Source organism: Pinus tabuliformis, chromosome 8 (genome assembly GCF_031772625.1).
Source record: "Pinus tabuliformis cultivar Carrire ecotype Pingquan chromosome 8, CPIR1, whole genome shotgun sequence".
Taxonomy (NCBI): domain Eukaryota; kingdom Viridiplantae; phylum Streptophyta; class Pinopsida; order Pinales; family Pinaceae; genus Pinus; species Pinus tabuliformis.
Genome location: NC_142294.1, coordinates 152,366,625 through 152,385,711, shown reverse-complemented (window position 1 = coordinate 152,385,711; position 19,087 = coordinate 152,366,625).

Here is a 19,087-nt window from a genome sequence, read left to right as displayed (position 1 = left end):
CAAGATCACCCAATGATGAACTATTTTATTTGTACCAATAGCCAAGTCCACTAACCAAGATTCTGCATGCACTTCTTTATTCAAACCACACTTATCCACTAGGTCAGGATTAACATAACTATAATTAGATCCAAGGTCAATCAAAATAGAAACAACTTGATCCCAATTCTTACCATCCATATTAATAATAGATGATTGGTGATCTTCTTACTTGTTATCCAATGTTGTATAGATCTGTGGAATGATCTTCCCAACATCCCCAATTGTATGCACTTCCTGTGCACTGTAAATTTGAGGTCTTCCACCCTAATACTTCGGGAAATCTCTCTTGAGATGCTCTTTTCCACATATCCAACACTGCAATTGTCCTTTATCATCACCTTTATTCTGCTCCCATCTAGATTGTGACCCATGTACCTGTCTAGCTACATTAAAATTCTTGTATGGAACAACATTCTTTTTTTCACGTGCATCACATGGTCTTGTGCACTTCAGCTGCCATTTACCTTTAGTCTTGTATTTCCCCTTCCAACCTTGATGATATTTTGTCTTACACTTTGATTTCTCATCACATTTCTCCAACTTCCCAATTACTTCTTCAAGTGATCAAGTCTCATCATACTCAATCCAACCTTTAAATGCTAATGGCAATCCACTAAAAAATATTTGAAATTTGGATTTCTCATATTTAAGATACAGTACATACCTCAACAACTCTAGGAACTTGGTCATATACTCCTCATCTGTCATCGATCCCATCTTTAGCTCATAGAAATCCTTAGATTTACTATCATAGTGCCTCTCTGATAAATATTTCTTCCTAAAATGATCTGGATTTAAACAAGAACACAACAAATTACATATATAACCATACATAAAGAGATGCGGTAGAAATAATACTTCATTTCATTAATGTAAAATACTGAAATATGCTTACAAGCAAAAATGGAAATAAGCTAGCTAGGGCGATGGTATCTTATCTTTGAGAAGAGATTTGGCAGCTACATGCATCTGAACTGTCTTACAATGAGGCTTGATCGCCTATTTATTGTTGAGAAACAATGGAAAACCCTAAACATCCAAAAACCTAAACCTAGGAGATGAAGTGCCAAAATATAAGCCCCGTTACGGGTAAATTGGAACATCAACTCCCCGAGGTTGTAACTTTGGCATATGATCTCCATTTGACATGCACAATACCTCGTTAGAAAGATCTATCTGAGGAATATAACTTTGTGAAGATCAACATCGGTCCATGGATCCATGTTGCTCCTAGTTTTCCAAAAAAACATCGTTTACGGCCTTAAGACAGCTCCAGAAGTTCAGGACCCAAAAAACTGCTAAAAATAGTAAACTGTGCAACAATTAAGGAAACTGAAAAACTGAAAGACATAATGGTGGGGTCCAAGTGGAATTGGCGGGTGGCCACCAATATCCACCTAGATCATTCCTCCCTTGTTAGGAAGCAATGGTCCCCATTGCATTTAGTTCCTCCATGAGATGAGGAAACTTCTGCTGAACTTGGTCCCTGGTGAGCCAATTTCCCTGGTGAAGGAGTTGCATACTTTGACAACTCGATACAGTTGGATCTTCTCCTGGCGACTGTGCTTGATCTGTGTTTCCATGATCCGGTCAATTGCAGCTTGTTCCATGCAACCTAGATTTAACTCTGTGGGTGTGAGTTGTTCTGCAATGTTAGATGCATCTATTAATGGTGGAAAGTATGGCCGAAGGCGATCCACATTGAACACTGGGTGCAGGCCAAGTAATGGGGGAACACTGAGCTCAGATGCAATGTCTCCCACACCGTGGTAATGGTGTAAGGACCCTATTGGAGTGGTTTGAGTTTCCTATAGGCTTTAGTAAGGCGTTCCTTTTGCAAATGCAACTAGACTTTTTTTCCCACCTAAAACTTTTGTGGCACCCGATGTTGATCAAGTCGCTTCTTGTACTTGCCATTTGATTTCTCCAGAATGTCATGGACCTACTTGCGAATATGTTGGATGTGCTCAATGAAGTTGTTTGCCTTATCTGTTTCGGAATGGACATGAGCTGAATCTACCTGAATAGCTACAAATGGCATGGTCACATCAATGGGACATAGTGGCTGGAATCCCAAGCCCACCTAAAAAGGGTTATCGCTAGTCAATCTATGGAGAGCCTGGTTATAGCTGTGTTGAACATAGGGGAGGTTCTCATCCCATGTGTGTGGATGCTTTGAGTTGTACATGCGCAGAATGTGTATGATCATCCTGTTGACAACCTCTGTCTCACCATCAATTTGGGGATGGAAGGCTGTGGACTTAGTGAGTTTGGTGTCCAGCACTGACCAGAGACTGGACCAAAATGTACTAAAGATCCTACTATTCCAATATGAGATGATAGACTATGGGATCCCAAATTGTATCTGCACTCATTTAAAGAAGATTTTAGCAGTGCCTTCTGATGTGATGTTCTTCTTGCAGGCAGCCATAATGGCCATCTTCGAGAACCTGTAGACGACCACAAAAACACAGTTGTATCCATGCTTAGTAGAAGGAAGACCCAACATGTAATCCATGGAGATGGATTTCCAAGGTTGACTAGTGGTAGGCAACTGGGTATAGAGGCCTTGATTCTTGATGGTCAGTTTGGAAACGACACAGGTAGTGCATGATCTGATGTACTTCCTGAAATCCAGTCGAAGATTTGGCCAATAGAAATACTTCTGCAGTATTGCCACCATTTTCGCGACTCTGAAATGCCCAACAGCCCGACTGTAGTGTTCTTCCCAAATCATCTTGGCACGCTCACTTGAAGGAACACAAAGGTGACCCAAGTGGCATAACAGGGCATCCTGGAGGTGAAAATCTGGAACATGTTGACCCTCCAAGAGTGTCTGGTATGTGTGGCCAAATTCTGGGTCACTTCTCTAGAGAAGTGGCCAATCAGAAGTCTCATTCCCACAAGAGTTGAGCACGGTGGTTAATGCCATGATCGGTGGTCGACTGAGGCAATCTGCTACATTACTGGTGTTGCCCTTATTATACTTGATATTCAAATGGTACTGTGTCAGGGATGTGGCCCACTTCTGGTGGCGATCATTTTTCTATCTCCCTTGGGTCTGTATCAATTGCAAGGGCCGGTGGTCTGTGTGGATGATCGTTTCCTCCCCTAAAATGTAATGCTTCCATTGTCGGCAGACCTGCACAATGGAATACATCTCTTTTTCATAAGTGGGATACTTCCAGACTATTTCTTAAAGTGTCTCACTGTGATATGCCACTGGATGCCTGTGTGGAGTAAGGACTACCTTGTGGGCCTCAGTATTGTAGCAATAATGCTACAACTCCTGGAACTCCCTTCTTTAATTTTATCAACCCGGTAGTTCGTAACAAACTTGGAAGCGACGGTGCTATATGCACAAGTACTAGCTCTTACCGCAACTGTCACTGGATCAGCTAGCACGTCCGCTAGGAGCTTAAGTCAACTTCTATGAGCTCTCGGAATAAGCTTTTTAACTGATGGATGAAAGCTAACTCAAAGGAGGCTAATCTACTTGCAGAAAGAAACTGAAAGCGGAAAGGAAATGCAAACCCTAGCAAACCCTAATTTTACCAGCTAGACTTACTGATGCAAAAAGGAGGATGCAAGCTACTAAAAGAGATGCCTTTGACTTCTAGGAAGATAAAATGCATGTGTCTAAGTTATCACTATTTGAAGAAAACATCTTTTTGTATTTTTGAATAAGTTGGCAGAATTATCATGCATGTGATTTAATTGTTTTTGACTGTGCAGAGGGGGATTGGCGAGAGGAAACACTTGGACGAGGTCAGGAAGATTCAGAGAGGGCATAAGGAGTCCCTAACACCCTTCTAGAGAGTTTCACAGAGTTTGGCTATCAAGAAACCTCATTCGTGAGCTTCTACAGGAAGTCTGCAGGGGTTCTACAGGATGTTTCAGGAATTTCTACAGGATGCTCATAAATGGGATTTTGGAGCATGGATGGAGGGTAAAAGGTGGAGGAATGAGTATGGAGGTGAAATAGGGGTGTAGGGGAGTTCAAGACTTGGGGAATGAAGCTGAGGAGTGGCAAGGATTGTGGGATTTGTTTAAGGAAGACTGGAGCAATGTTGCACAAAAATTAGGGTTTTGGGAGCAAATGGAAAACGTGAGGCAAGGATTCTAAGTAGAGGGTGGAGTGGATGGTGCTGATGGAGAATAAGTAGATGAAGAAGTGGTACAGGTGCTCTGCAAGTCGTTTTTCCAATCTGAACCAACAAAGACTTGTAAATTCAAAGACCTAGTTACGTTGACCTAATATGCTAGCTGCCAGTAAAGAGAATGAACAGAAGTGTGACCTGCAATGAAACCATGTATTTTAACTCATGCAACTAAGAAAACGAAAGTCTGAACTTGTAACCAACTTCTACACATGAAAATCAAACACTAGTGATTACATGGCAAAGCAAAATCAGTGTTTTTGCGGGAAACAAAGTCATCCTAGTCACAGCTCCTGATCCCACTGAGGGAGAGGTGAAACCACAGATGTTTGTTGGCCCTTTTCTTGAAGCTTTTTCTGTTAGCAACCGATCAACTAAATCTGAGCATGAAAAGTTATTTTACTCATCAAAAACAACCTAAATAACAAAAAAAGATTTAAATCTAAATAGCAGATTTTATTCTAAGAATGCAGCAAAGACACATGAAAGTAAACAAAGGAGGTATTGGGCGCTTGAGATGGGCCCAACCCCAAGAGCTACAGCCTCCTAAGAGAGATTTAAAGCTGGTGCAAAGCTGGATTCATCTTTATTGATCAAAAGAAATGTTACATTCCAAAAACTGTCCACAAGGAGAAATTGAAAATGTGCTGAAAGCAAAGCTAATCTACTGCCTAAAAATCGAACTACAAAATGACTACAAAATGAACACAAAATGACTATCAAGTGAATAACTACTAGCTAACAAAAATGACTAACCACCAGCTAACCAAAATGAGGCCCTAAGCATTCTTATTAATACAAATTGACGACTCCAACAGTCCTCCTAGACTTTAGGGACTCGGCTGCCCAAAACTTGTAGTTAACAGCAGTCCTACTTGACTTGCTTGGCTGCCCTTGTGCTATGATTTGGTGGCCCTTGAACTCCGAGATGATGGTGGAGAATTCGAGGTAAGGGCCCATAAATGAAGGGAACACCTTCCTAAAAATACTCTCCACGAATTTGGCTGCCAAGTGCTCATTTCAACCATTGACTTTGTCTCCAAATTGACCAAAAAGGCTACACAAAGCACACATTAGACTTGTTGGCATAATGACTAACCCAATTCACTCTATTAGCATAAATATAATCAAAACATGCAATAAACTAATGAGAATGGTGGATTAAGTCGAATTAGGAGGTTGAATGATCCCAAATAATCATCCATTTTTGGGGCTCATCATCACCCCCCTACTGAAAGTGTTGCTCATCCTCTGTGCAACCAATCTATCTCCTCATCTTTGATGGCCCTGGTGGCCTCCCTGTCATCCCAAGCTTCTGAAGTGATTTCCTCTTCTCAGTCATGAAACCATTCTTTTCTCTCTGCTTCTTCCCACTGCCTGCTCCTTTTCCTAGAGAATTCTCAGCCTTGGTATGATTGTGCAAGTATATTCAATCATATGAAAGGAGATGAAACTAGTGGAGGATGGAAGAAAAGAGTGGTTGCATGCCCCCTCAAGAGACTTCAAGCTTCAAATCCCTCTTCACAATCGATTCTGGCTTGCCCAACGCCTCTACAGGATGTTTCTGGTAAAAATACAGAACTTCTTGTAGAAAGTCCTGTAGCTTCCTGTAGAAGGTTGAACCATGACTAAATTGTGTCCAAACCCTGAAAAAAATGAGTGTTCATGGAGGGGATGGATGTGAGGATGCCTGGGAACTTGGTAGGGACCCTTCTGCTTGTGTTGGGAGGCCCACTTTCCGCATTGTGTTCCTACAACCTACAACAGTTTCCAGGGATTAAACTATTGTTTCTTCCAACACTTCTTTTTCGGATGGACAGTTCAGTATCCTAGTTCCCCAGATGATGAGAAGTTTAGTGGCAGCATTCTTCAAGTGCATGATTGGGTCCTGTTACCCCTCAAAATGCAGATGCGTTTTGATCTTTGTAGAGGCATTCTTTCCAGCACACAATAACTTCATATACAAGGTGATATTGGAGATCTTTGTAGAGGCATTCTTTCCAGCACAAAATAACTTCATATACAAGGTGATATTGGAAAATGAAGTAGCAGTATTCCCAAGTAGCAGATGGACACAATAAGATAAATCCAATGTTTTTATAAGTCCATAAGTCTGAGATGTTTTGTTCAGCATAGGAAGGCACCTTGAAGATTCTGGGAGATATTTCAAATTTGGAAAAGTTCAAATCATATTTTGAACAGGGTGCAGAATTATACCAGCTTACACAGGAGCACTTCCATGAGACTTTTGACTTTTTTTCCTTTTTTTTTGTCGTTTTTGAATCAAAGTCAGAGTCTAAACCAACACATATATTTCAATATGTATGGTGCAAGCTCTGCAAACAAATAAACAGTTATGGAGGATTATAATACATGTAGAAAACACAAATATGAGTGTTTTCTTTTATTGGAGTTGTTCTTGTATGATTGGGCAGATTTGAAGTTGAAGAGACACTGTTTTGAGAGAAGTGGATGTTGTTTTCCCATCAGTTCCAGATCAAAAAAATGAAAGGCATTTTTTTTTGGTCTATGTAGCCCCTGATTTCACATGTCTAGGTGCAGTTCTTTAGCTAATTTATATGGTATTTGAGTGTTGTTTGAAGAGGAGCATATGAGGCGCTTTTTGGAAGACCAAGCACAATATCTACACCAGGAGATGGGGCACATCTATGATAGGAGTTATAACCAGTAGCCTGGGTACATTTTCTAGGGTTGTTATGTGCCTTAGTTACAGCATAAAAGGGAGCATTCTTAACCATTGTTTCTGATGCCTGCTGACTGGGTAGAGGGAGTGCACTACTTCAGATCTGCTTTACCCATTTGCTGTGATGCCCCTTATTTCAGGCATTAAAACAGATTCTATTAGCAAGTGTTTTTCAAGCAGATTCATGCATGGTCACCCTCCAATTCAAAACAGCTCAATTCACCACCTTTTTGGAGTATATCATACATGGAAGAGTGTTTTCAGTCCTACCTTTCTCAGGACTCCAAATTTGTCGAAGAAAAATCCATTTTCTCTGCTTTTGAAAGTTGTGTCGTACTTCCTGGAGAACTTCTTCCTGTAGAACGCTAATAAGCAGGAGGGTCTTTAAAAGAAAATGGCCAAGAAAGCTTGGTTTGTTGCTATGGAGCTTGTTGCAGCTGCAAGGACGATGATAAACTAGAAACAATAGCTCTGAGAGTTCGATTGGCTGTTTATGAAGATTTTCATTGATGAAGGGTGAGTTGGTCAACTACACGTTGGCCCCATGCAGATTGTTGGTCCTCACTGCAGTGTTTAACTATTTGTTCTTTGCCTGTAATCACGTCCATCAATCACGCTGAAGTTTAAACGGTCACCACTGCTTGTTTCCAGATTTCCTCCTGAGATGGCTGAGCACACGTGTCATATACACCCACCAAGCGCTGTTGAACTAGATGAGGGTGGCCAGTTGGCTTGCCACTGATTCTTTTAACCACAACCATCTCATTGTTTACACAGTTTTCAAATTACATTCATGCAATCATAGGAATGAGTTTAGTCACGTACCTGGAAGTCATGTGTGGCTGTTGTGAAGTGCTGAGGTCTCTCATTTGCTGCATGCATTTGTTTCTATGGTTGCATGATGGCTTGGTTGCTGATTCATGGCTGTTTTCCTTGTGTAGGTGTCCTCTAGCCAGATGCATGCTGTAGGAGCTGGCTTCACATTCAAATCTGCACCCTCAAGCTGCTGCCACTAAATTTTCATAGGACTGAAACTTGTTTTCGCCATTGCTCCCAACGATAGATCGGATCAATCTGAAAAATTGTTGAGCATGTTCCTATCATCATGATGCACCTCCCATAGCAAAATTGAGATCAATGGATGCACAGATTTCGAGAAAAATGGAAAATGGCTGAAGATTTCAGAGATCAATTTCTCGGAAACCGTGCATCGGAATCACCTGAAACTGCTTGGGTAGGTTACCATCACCCATATGCATCTCCCCATGAAACAAGTTTTGAAATGGATGCACGGATATGGAGAAAATGCAAAAATGGCTGAAGGTGATGGAGGCTGATTTCTTGGAAACCGTACACCAGAATTGGCTGAAACTGCTCAGGCATGTTACAATAACCCTTGTACAATTCTCCATAAAACGGTTTTTCAAATGGATGCATGGTTTTCAAGTTAGGGCAAAAACAAATTCTGTTCTATGTATTTTTTCTTCAAAGATTTCTGCAAGTTTTTGTATGGTGAAAAAGAATGAGCTTGGGCTGTGATGCAGGCATGGAGATGATGGAGGAGGAGTTTGAAAAGTGCAGGAGGACTTCTGAACCCTTGAGGAAGCTACCATGTCCGCCAAACTACTTTTTTTGCAATCCATTTTTAACTTCTTGTAATTTCTATAGGAAGTTCCTGTAGAAAACACAGTTTTCATAAAAGAAGCAAAATGAGGTGGAAAAAATGATGGAGAAAGGCGAGGGATGGACACAGAGGTGCTTGCAGGCCTAACCAACAGATTCCAAGCTTTAGATTCCCTTCCAAAATCGAATCTGGCTCGCTTGAAGGTTCTACAGGATGTTTCCTGTAGAAATATAAAACTTCCTGTAGAAGGCACAAAAATTCCTTTGTCTTTGTTTTGAGTGATCCTCCTGACCTGAAACATCCTTGCTGCAACCTGCAATTATTCAATGCAAATTAGGTTTATTTTTCTTCTTCTTTTTCTCTTTTTTTTTGAAAAACAACTGGGGCGCCTCATGGAGGTTTTCACCCTAATTGCTTGCCCTGGGCGCCTCCAAGGGAGGTTTTCACCCAGAGATCTTATTCTCTTTTCTCTTTCTTCCCAACCCATTGACCGCCTCATGGAGGTTTTCAATCAATGAGCCAATCTAAGGCGCCTCCGAGGAGGTTTTCACCTTAGATTTTTATTTTTCTTCTTATTTTCATTTTTTCTTTTTTCCTTTTTTCTACCCTACCCTACTTGAAAAACAAAATCATTTTCAAGTATAAGAATACTTCCAATGGAGCCATGTGCACATCGAGATTAGAGACAAGATGATGTGAAGGCTCGAAATGCATGCTTTGACAGCTATCCAGATTTCAGAGACAAAATGATATGACTTTGAAGGGATCAAACATAGCTGAGGAAGAGAGTACTGCTGCAGCTTAGTGACTGTCTGGAACCATGTCTCAATATAGCTTTGATATCCTTGGTCCTTTTGCTGATCTGGATCATTCTTCACGTCACCTTCTATCATGACCTTCTCATCTTCCTCTTTTTGCTGATCTTTCTCTTGAGTACATGGAGGATTTGATGGTAACCATGAGGGACTCTCTCAATCTCTGATTCTAATCTCTTCTCTTCATAAAGTGCAGCCCATGGTTCTTTGATCTCCTCTTTTGAATCTTCTTTTCCCGGATGTGGTCCTTCAATGCTTTCAAGATAATCTCATTTTTGCAATGCTTTTCCTAAGCTATGGTGAAGATCATTAAGCTCAAGAGGAGGCATTTGGACATGTTTTTCCTCAGCATTGTAATGGAGTTGAGCTACTCCAATGTGTGGATTTGGAAATGGTGGTACGGGTAGTTGAGTGGGGGTGTATATTTGAGATGGATGTGCATGGGATTGCGGTTGGGCAGGCATTTGGGGTTGCCTTGGTGGAGCAGGAGGCGATGGTTGTGGATGAGCAAGTGGTGGAGGAAAATAAGCGGGAGGAGTGTTGTATTGCGGCCTCCACCCCTGATGAGGTGCATTCCACTGAGGCTGTGGCTGAGCATAAGAGTGAAATGAATGAGCAACTGGTTGGGCATAATATGGATCTGTGAAGGAACAAGGAGGAGGTGTGAACCAGAAAGGATGAGCAAGGGGACCCCAAGAAGGCATGAAAGTGGTTTGATAGGGGTCATAATAGGTCTCGGGTGTCCCTTGCAGTTCCTGCTGGTAAGATCTAGGTCAATGCGGCCTCCTTTGGTTCATATAATAGAGTGGTTCAGTGGCTCCTTTGGCCCTTTGATATGCAGCTTTAATTCTGGGCAAGGAAGGGCACTAGTTCGTAGGATGGTCTCTTTCACAAACAAAACACACTTCTATGGAGTGCGATGGACATTCATTCCTAAAATGCTTTCTAATGCACCTGGGACAGAAAATGGCCAAAGCCCTCCTGGCTTCCTCTTGCTTCCTTTGGATCTGCAAGGTATCCAGTTGCATGGCAAGAAACTGCCTCATCTCGCTCTTGAAATCTTCCATCTGAGTTGCAAATTCATTTTTGGACAAAGTACTGCTCCCAACATTTCTACTTGTAGCCATTTGCTCCAGAGGAATGTTTTCTTCTTCTTCTCCCCTAGAGGTTCTTTAAATATGTCTTGTTGGCCACTTAGGGGTTCTTCTCTCACAGCCATCGAAGAAGAGAGAAGGTTGGTTGTGTGAAGCAGTGGGGGTGTTGTGCAATCATTTTTCTGAACTATCTCTACTCCTACAAGGCATGAAAAGAAATATTTCTGGTTGATTCTTGTATTTTTCTTCTTGTACCTGCAAAACTAAAATAGATTGAATTGCAACTAACTATCTTGCTGAAATGAAAATGTGGAATTGAAATGAAAGCAGGGAAGGACTAATCTATTTTGCTCAAATGAAATTGCAGGAATGAAATGCTAGGCTACGCTTGTAGAAATGAAATTGCGGAATTGAAATGCTAATCTATGAAAGCGGGAAATGCTAATCTACTTTTGCATAAACGAAATTGCATAATGGAAATGAAATAAACTACTTAGCAGAAGATTGTAGTGGAAAATAGAAGAAGAGCAGCAATCACCAATACTCTCACACTTCCCCGGCAACGGCGTCAAAAAGATGGTGGGCCCTAGTATTGTAGAATGCTACAACTCCTGGAACTCCCTTCTTTAATTTTATCAACCCAGTAGTTCGTAACAAACTTGGAAGCGACGGTGCTATATGCACAAGTACTAGCTCTTGCCGCAATTGTCACTGGATCAGCTAGCATAAGTCCGCTAGGAGCTTAAGCCAACTTCTATGAGCTCTCAGAAGAAGCTTTTTAACTGATGGATGAAAGCTAACTCAAAGGAGGCTAATCTACTTGTAGAAAGAAACTGAAAGCGGAAAGGAAATGCAAACCCTAGCAAACCCTAATTTTACCAGCTAGACCTACTGATGCGAAAAAGAGGATGCAAGCTACTGAAAGAGATGCCTTTGACTTCTAGGAAGATAAAATGCATGTGTCTAAGTTATCACTATCTGAAGAAAACATCTTTTTGTATTTTTGAATAAGTTGTCAGAATTATCATGCATGTGATTTAACTGTTTTTGATTGTGCAGAGGGGGGTTAGCAAGAGGAAACGCTTGGAGGAGGTCGGGAAGGTTCAAAGAGGGCCTAAGGAGTCCCTAACACCCTTCCAGAGAGTTTCACAGAGTTTGGCTATCAAGAAACCTTATTCGTGAGCTTCTACAGGAAGTCTGCAGGGGTTCTACAGGATGTTTCAGGAATTTCTACAGGATGTTCATAAATGGGATTTTGGAGCATGGATGGAGGGAAAAAGGTGGAGGAATGAGTATGGAGGTGAAATAAGGGTGTAGGGGAGTTCAAGACTTGGGGAATGAAGCTGAGGAGTGGCAAGGATGGTGGGATTTGTTCAAGGAAGACTCGAGCAATGCTGCATAAAAATTAGGGTTTTGGGAGAAAATGGAAAACGTGAGGCAAGGATTCTAAGTAGAGGGTGGAGTGGATGGTGCTGATGGAGAATAATCAGATGAAGTGGTACAAGTGCTCTGCAAGTCTTTTTTCCAATCTGAACCAACAAAGACTTGTAAATTCAAAGACCTAGTTACGTTGACCTAATATGCTAGTTGCCAGTAAAGAGAATGAACAGAAGTGTGACCTGCAATGAAACCATGTATTTTAACTCATGCAACTAAGAAAACGAAAGTCTGAACTTGTAACCAACTTCTTCACATGAAAATCAAACACTAGTGATTGCATGGCAAAGCAAAATCACTGTTTTTGTGGGAAACAAAGTCATCCTAGTCACAGCTCCTGATCCCACTGAGGGAGAGGTGAAACCACAGATGTTTGTTGGCCCTTTTCTTGAAGCTTTTTTTGTTAGCAACCGATCAACTAAATCTGAGCATGAAAAGTTATTTTACTCATCAAAAACAACCTAAATAACAAAACTAGATTTAAATCTAAATAGCAGATTTTATTCTAAGAATGCAGCAAAGACACATGAAAGTAAACAAAGGAGGTACTAGGCGCTTGAGATGGGCCCAACCCCAAGAGCTACAGCCTCCTAAGAGAGATTTAGAGCTGGTGCAAAGCTGGCTTCATCTTTATTTATCAAAAGAAATGTTACATTCCAAAAACTGTCCACAAGGAGAAATTGAAAATGTGCTGAAAGCAAAGCTAATCTACTGCCTAAAAATCGAACTACAAAATGACTACAAAATGAACACAAAATGACTGTCAAGTGAATAACTATTGCCTAACAAAAATGACTAACCACCAGCTAACCAAAATGAGGCCCTAAGCCTTCTTATTAATACAAATTGACGACCCCAAGAGTCCTCCTAAACTTTAGGGACTCGGCTGCCCAAAACTTGTAGTTAACAGCAGTCCTACTTGACTTGCTTGGCTGCCCTTGCGCTATGATTTGGTGGCCCTTGAACTCCGAGCTGATGGTGGAGAATTCGAGGTAAGGGCCCATAAATGAAGGGAACACCTTCCTAAAAACACTCTCCACGAATTTGGCTACCAAGTGCTCATTTCAACCATTGACTTTGTCTCCAAATTGACCAAAAAGGCTACACAAAGCACACATTAGACTTGTTGGCATAATGACTAACCCAATTCACTCTATTAGCATAAATATAATCAAAACATGCAATAAACTAATGAGAATGGTGGATTAAGTCAAATTAGGAGTTTGAATGAGCCCAAATAATCATCCATTTTTGGGGCTCATCACTACCCTAGTAGCATAGTCAAAGGCATCTGTCTCAACCTCAAATGGTTGTTGCAAGTCTGGTAATGCCAGCACTGGTGCCGAGCAGAGCCGATGTTTCAACTTTGTGAATGCCTTCTGTTGAGATTTAGACCAAAATAATTTTGCTTTCACTCCTCCCTTGGTGACTAGACTCAAGGGCCAAGTGATATGTGAAAATCCCAACACGAACCTGCGGTAAAAGTCGGCAAGACCTAGAACGCTGCAAAGCTCTATCAGAGTGGTTGGAGATGGAAAATCCCGAATGACTTGGATCTTGGTTGGATCCACATGCACCCTCCGTTCATCAATAATGTATCCCAGATATTGAACCTGGGTCATGCCAAAAGTGCATTTCTCCAAATTGGCACATAACGTGTGTTGCCGTAGTGTTTAGAGAACCTGCCGGATGTGGTGGAGGTGCTCTCCCCAACTCTACCTGAAGATTAGGATGTCATCCAAGTATACCACGACAAATGAGTTGGTGAATGGCTGCAAGATGTCATCCATTAGCCTCATGAAGGTTGTAGGAGAATTTGTCAACCCGAAAGGCATAACCAACCATTCGAAAAGGCCCTCCTTAGCTTCGAAGGCAATCTTCCACACATTGGAGGGTTCAATTGGTACTTGGTGATATCTTGACTTCAAGTTGTTCTTGCTTAAATATTTTTCCCCCTTCAGTTGGTCCAGGAGGTCATCAATCCATGGGATCGAGTATCTATTACGGACAGTGATCTTGTTCAGCACCCGATAGTAAATACAGAGTCTCCAAGTCCCATCCTTCTTCTATACCAACACAATCGGGCTCCCAAAAGGTGATGAACTTAGATAGATGTGACCTTTCTACAGCAACTCCTGAATCTACCTCTTGATTTCATCGTTCTCCACAATGGAGCACCGATAGATTGGTCCATTGGGCACCGACGTAACTAGTGTCAGATCGATGGAGTGCTTGACCTAATAGTGCAGAGGAACCCCTTCAGGGGAGGTGAAGATGTCCTCGTACTCCTGCATGACCTTTTCCATCTGTAGTTGTCATGTGGAGGGACCCTGTCTGGAGGTCATGGCCACCGTCTTCTTCTTTCCTTGAGGGCGTATCATCAAGAAAATAAATTTCTTAGTTTTGGAAATGAGCTTATTGCATTGTTTTGCAGTAACCAAAGAGATGGCGGTAGGCGGTGCTACCTCTGGTATCCTGTACAATGCAGTAACCAAAGAGATGGCGGTAGGCGGTGCTACCTCTCGTATCCTGTACAAATTATTTCCTAAAGTAACAATAACAACACGAGGCCTTGATTCATACATAGCATGTCACTTCCACAAGTATGGTTGGCCTAATAATACGTCACAAACACCAAGGGGGGCAATGTCACACAATACCTCATCTATGAAGGGCTTGATGTTGTATGGTGACATCGTTAGCTCACGTGAAGATCTCGTCCTTGGTGAAGCCTCCCATGGTGTACGATTGTGGATGGTAAGCCCAGCCACTTCACGACCTCTACCAAAATGAGGTTCTTTTGGCTCTTGCTGTCGACAATGAACTGTAGCGGGGAGCCCTTTACCCACATCTGGGAGTGGAACAGGCACTTCTCCTCCTCTGGATATTCCGGTTCCTCCTTCTGGATCTTCGTGGTGGAAATGGTGGCATTGGGCTCCACATTGATAATTTGCTTCCCTTTATCATTTACCCTGTCAGGTTCTAACTCAAAGTCAGAACATCCATCTGATTCTGAAACCTTTAGCTCAGCCACCAGGTACTTCTTGGACCAACACTCACTTGTGTTGTGAGTGGAGCTCTTATGGAACTCACACCACTTTCCTGTGTCATTTTTCGGATTCGAGGCACTATTATTTGCTTGCAGCTTTGGTGGGTTGTCTTGGACCACCCCGCCTTGGCTTTGTCCTTTGTTATACGGATTGGGGGCACCTTTCCCTTGCTTCAGATTCACAGATCCAAAGTCTCGGTTCTTCTATTTAAACTTTTGCTCGATCTTGACGGCATATCGGTATGTCGTGCTGAGCAAGCATATGTTCAGGAATTCTATTTTGTCCAGGATGTAATTGTGCCAGTAGTCATGGTATTTGAGTACCAAATGCTTCTTTGAATCCTTGATACCGAACTTTGTGTGAAGGGTATGGAAAATATTGGTAAACTCCGGCACGTCCTGATCCCTTCCCTGCTGCAGCGTGGTCCACTTTATGCGCTGATCCTCATAGCTTCCGACAAGGTAGTATTGCTGCTTGATGGCAGCCTAGAATGAATTCCAGGTGGGTGTGAATGAAAACAGTGAGGTTTTACTTTCATCCTTTTTCTCGCAGCAGGTTTCCCACCAGTCCTTGATGTGGGGGGCAGGTTTGAGAAGAGCGAAAGTAATCTTTTCCCGGCTGGAAAAATCATGAACAGAAAAATACCCTTCTAGTAGATTTAACCATTTATCTATGACGTTTGCATCTATCTGACCCTCAAATATGGGAATTTCAAAGTTAACTTGTACCTTAAAAGGTGTGGCACTTCCAGAGTAGCTGCTGGAAGTAGATGTGGCAGCCGCTAAAGGATTTGGGCAAAGTTGTCCATCATCGTGTTCCTTTGTCGCTCGAGGGCTTATTTGAGCAATATTTTGATAGGATATCCTGACCCCTCATCTTTATTTTCATCCGCCATGGGAGCCCATCGAGATTTGCAAGGCTAGTTTGGCAAAGGTTCGACCAGTTCAAGCCCTAACTCCTTATATCCCGACCTCATTGGGGACATGCAAAGAAAGACAGAGAAGAGCAGATCACTCTGATACCACTGATACGGATTTAAATAGGAACCCAAAAAATTACATATATAACCATACATAAAGAGATGCAGTAGAAATAGTACTTCATTTCATTACTGTAAAATACTAAAATATGCTTACAAACAAAAATGGAAATAAACTAGCCAGGGCGATGGTAGCTTATCTCTGAGAAGAGATGTGGCACCTAGATGCCTATGAACTATCTTACAATGAGGCTCGAAGGCCTATTTATTGTTGAGAAACAATGGAAAACCCTAAACATCCAAAAACCTAGCCCTAGGAGATGAAGCGCCAAACTATGGGCCCCATTTTGGGTAAATTGGTACATCAACTTCTCGGGGTCGTAACATTGGCATAGGATCTCCATTTCACGTGCACAATACTTCATTAGAAATATCTATCCAAGGACTAAAACTTTTGGAAGAGAACCATCAATTCATGGACCCATGTTGCTCCCAAGTTTCCCAAAAAACGTCATTTAGGGCCTCAAAATGGCTCCGGAAGTTCAGGACCCGTAAAATTGCTAAAAATAGTAAATTGTGCTACAACTAAGGAAACTAAAAAAATGAAAGACACAATGGTGGGTGTCCAAGTGGAATTGGTGGGTGGCCACCAATATCCACCTAGATCATAAAAAGTCTCTTAAATTCATGTCAACTAAATTCTTCTATCGTGGTGTCTCTAACTCGCTTCACATGTTCCCACCAGATGTCTGCTTTCCCTTTGAGGCCAAAGATTCTATTCTAGCCTTCAAGTTCTTTGTGTAGTCATGAAGCTTAAAGAACTTCTTCACCCCAATTAATCATACCTCTGCATCTTCTAGTTTTTTCAAATATCCATTAAAGGTAGGTGGCTTGGCCTTCTTGAACTCATCTAGAAAATAGCCCCTGACATTCCTCCTATAATGATGATAATGATGATGACCATGGTACTTTTCAGAAAAGGAACTAGAATATAACCTGTGTCGAATAGCTCTCATATCTAGCATGTCCAAGAACCTTCCACCTCTATTCATGTAATCCCTATCCGACCTCTACCCGTCATGAGACCTACTCACATATGCCCCATTAGTCCTATCCTCCTTCCCATGGCTGATCCCAATTGGTCCATGTCTTTGCAAATATGAAAAATTACAAAGGATAATTGCATTAACCTCTACCTGTTTCTCTTGTGCATGAATGGTCCTTTCATTATCTTCTTTTCAACTTCTTATTTTCTCATTTAAACTTCTCAATGTGTCTGCTATGTCAGGAGAGTGCCCATCACCGTGCTGCTCATTTGATCTATAGGGATAATCTCATGAACTATAGTCTACCATATTGCTAGTCATCTTTTATCTTCTTCCTGCAATTATACCATGTCATCTAAACCAAAATATAAACATAATTAACATACCTCAGTATAGTTCATGGGAGGATATCTCGTTTGCAAGATCAACCAGATTAGCGCAATACATGTATAAACATAATCATATGAATATATAGACATCATTTCAAAATTTATCTAGTTACCATGCATGACTATACAATAACCATGACAATGCATGTATAATGACATATAGACACTGACATGCATAACAAATGCATAACCAACATGCACTCATGATGACCAAATCCAACAACAATCACCATTATCTTCCACATGGTGACACAACTGTAATAATGACCACCGACATGCATACATAACAAGCACATAGACCACAAGCATAAAGAACATATATGCAATTGAAATGTATAGATGACAAACAAATTCCACCCATCCAGTCCAAGGGGTGAACCATTCTCCTATACCACTCTATAACACCCTCCTCCCACACTTACCCAAGATTATTGGTCCATCAGGGTAAATATGTGATGAAGAGTTACTATGGTATGATTCAACCTCCTATATCAGCTTAAGGAAGTGGAATCGATGAACCAACACTTTACAAACCTCCCTCGTGTGCTACAGGACCCCCAAGAGCTAACCAACCACTCTAAGTGCCCACACCTTGAGTCAACTTAGATTCTCATTGAACTAAACCCATAGTTTCTCCCATGGCAAGCCCTCCAAGCAACTGTAAGCCTCCAGTCACTTCCATAGAAAAGCATCCATGTGATTTTGGCCTTTTCCAAGTAGTTTTGTGCCAACGACCCTGAATTCTAAGCCACATTTCGAGAGCTAGGACTTAGGCCTCTTCCCATAACTTGATCAAAATTCCATAAATGATAAATAACATTGAAACAAAGCTAATAATACAAAAACTTGAATAAGGACTTGACCTGACCCTTAATAGCTATGAAAGGCATTCCTTCAAACACATCATGCACATGTAATCTACAGGTCATAACAATATACCTGAACATAGGGACCTCATACTTATCTGAGATTTGTCAAGAATGGATAATTCCCTCTCACAATAGTTTATTTATGATCTATTAGGTCATACATTCATTAACATTTCATTTTCTAATCAAAACATGATTAGAGGCATAACCAATGTATGCCATAAATCATGCTTATAACCATCATATAACCAAGATAACAACAATGATAGAAAAACCATTAAAGCCACATAACAACAAGTAAATTTACATATAAAACACAAGAGGAAAGAGATCTTATTAACATATGAAAAATCTAACCAAGCCAAGGACTTCCACCTACCACCTGACCAATGATTGGGCTGAACCAAATATCTCTTTCGGCCAATCACCCTGGTTCCATATTCCAAGCATCAATGTGGGACTCATAACCAAACTAATCAAGGATTCCTCAGGATTTACCATGTATCCTACCAAGGGATTCCTAGGCCCAAATAATAAACATACATTATAGGATTTACCACAATCATGCCATATACCGGTCAAGGGGTCACTAGGCCCTAAAAAAGAATGAATTCCTCTGGATCTCTCCATTTAAAACGTGAGGAAATTGTTTGTCTCCACCCTCAAGGCTTTACCTTTTTTTCACCATTACTTGTAAATGGATCCTAGGCCCAAAGAGGGTATTCAAAACCAAGCTTTACCAATATATCCCACCATTACTGGTGAAGGGATCCTAGGCCTTGTGACCTTTCCTGAGACCACCCCACTTAGTTTCGAAACCATATGGAAATCCATCTCAACCAAGTAAAAGAACCTCGTCACACCATGGCTATCTAGAA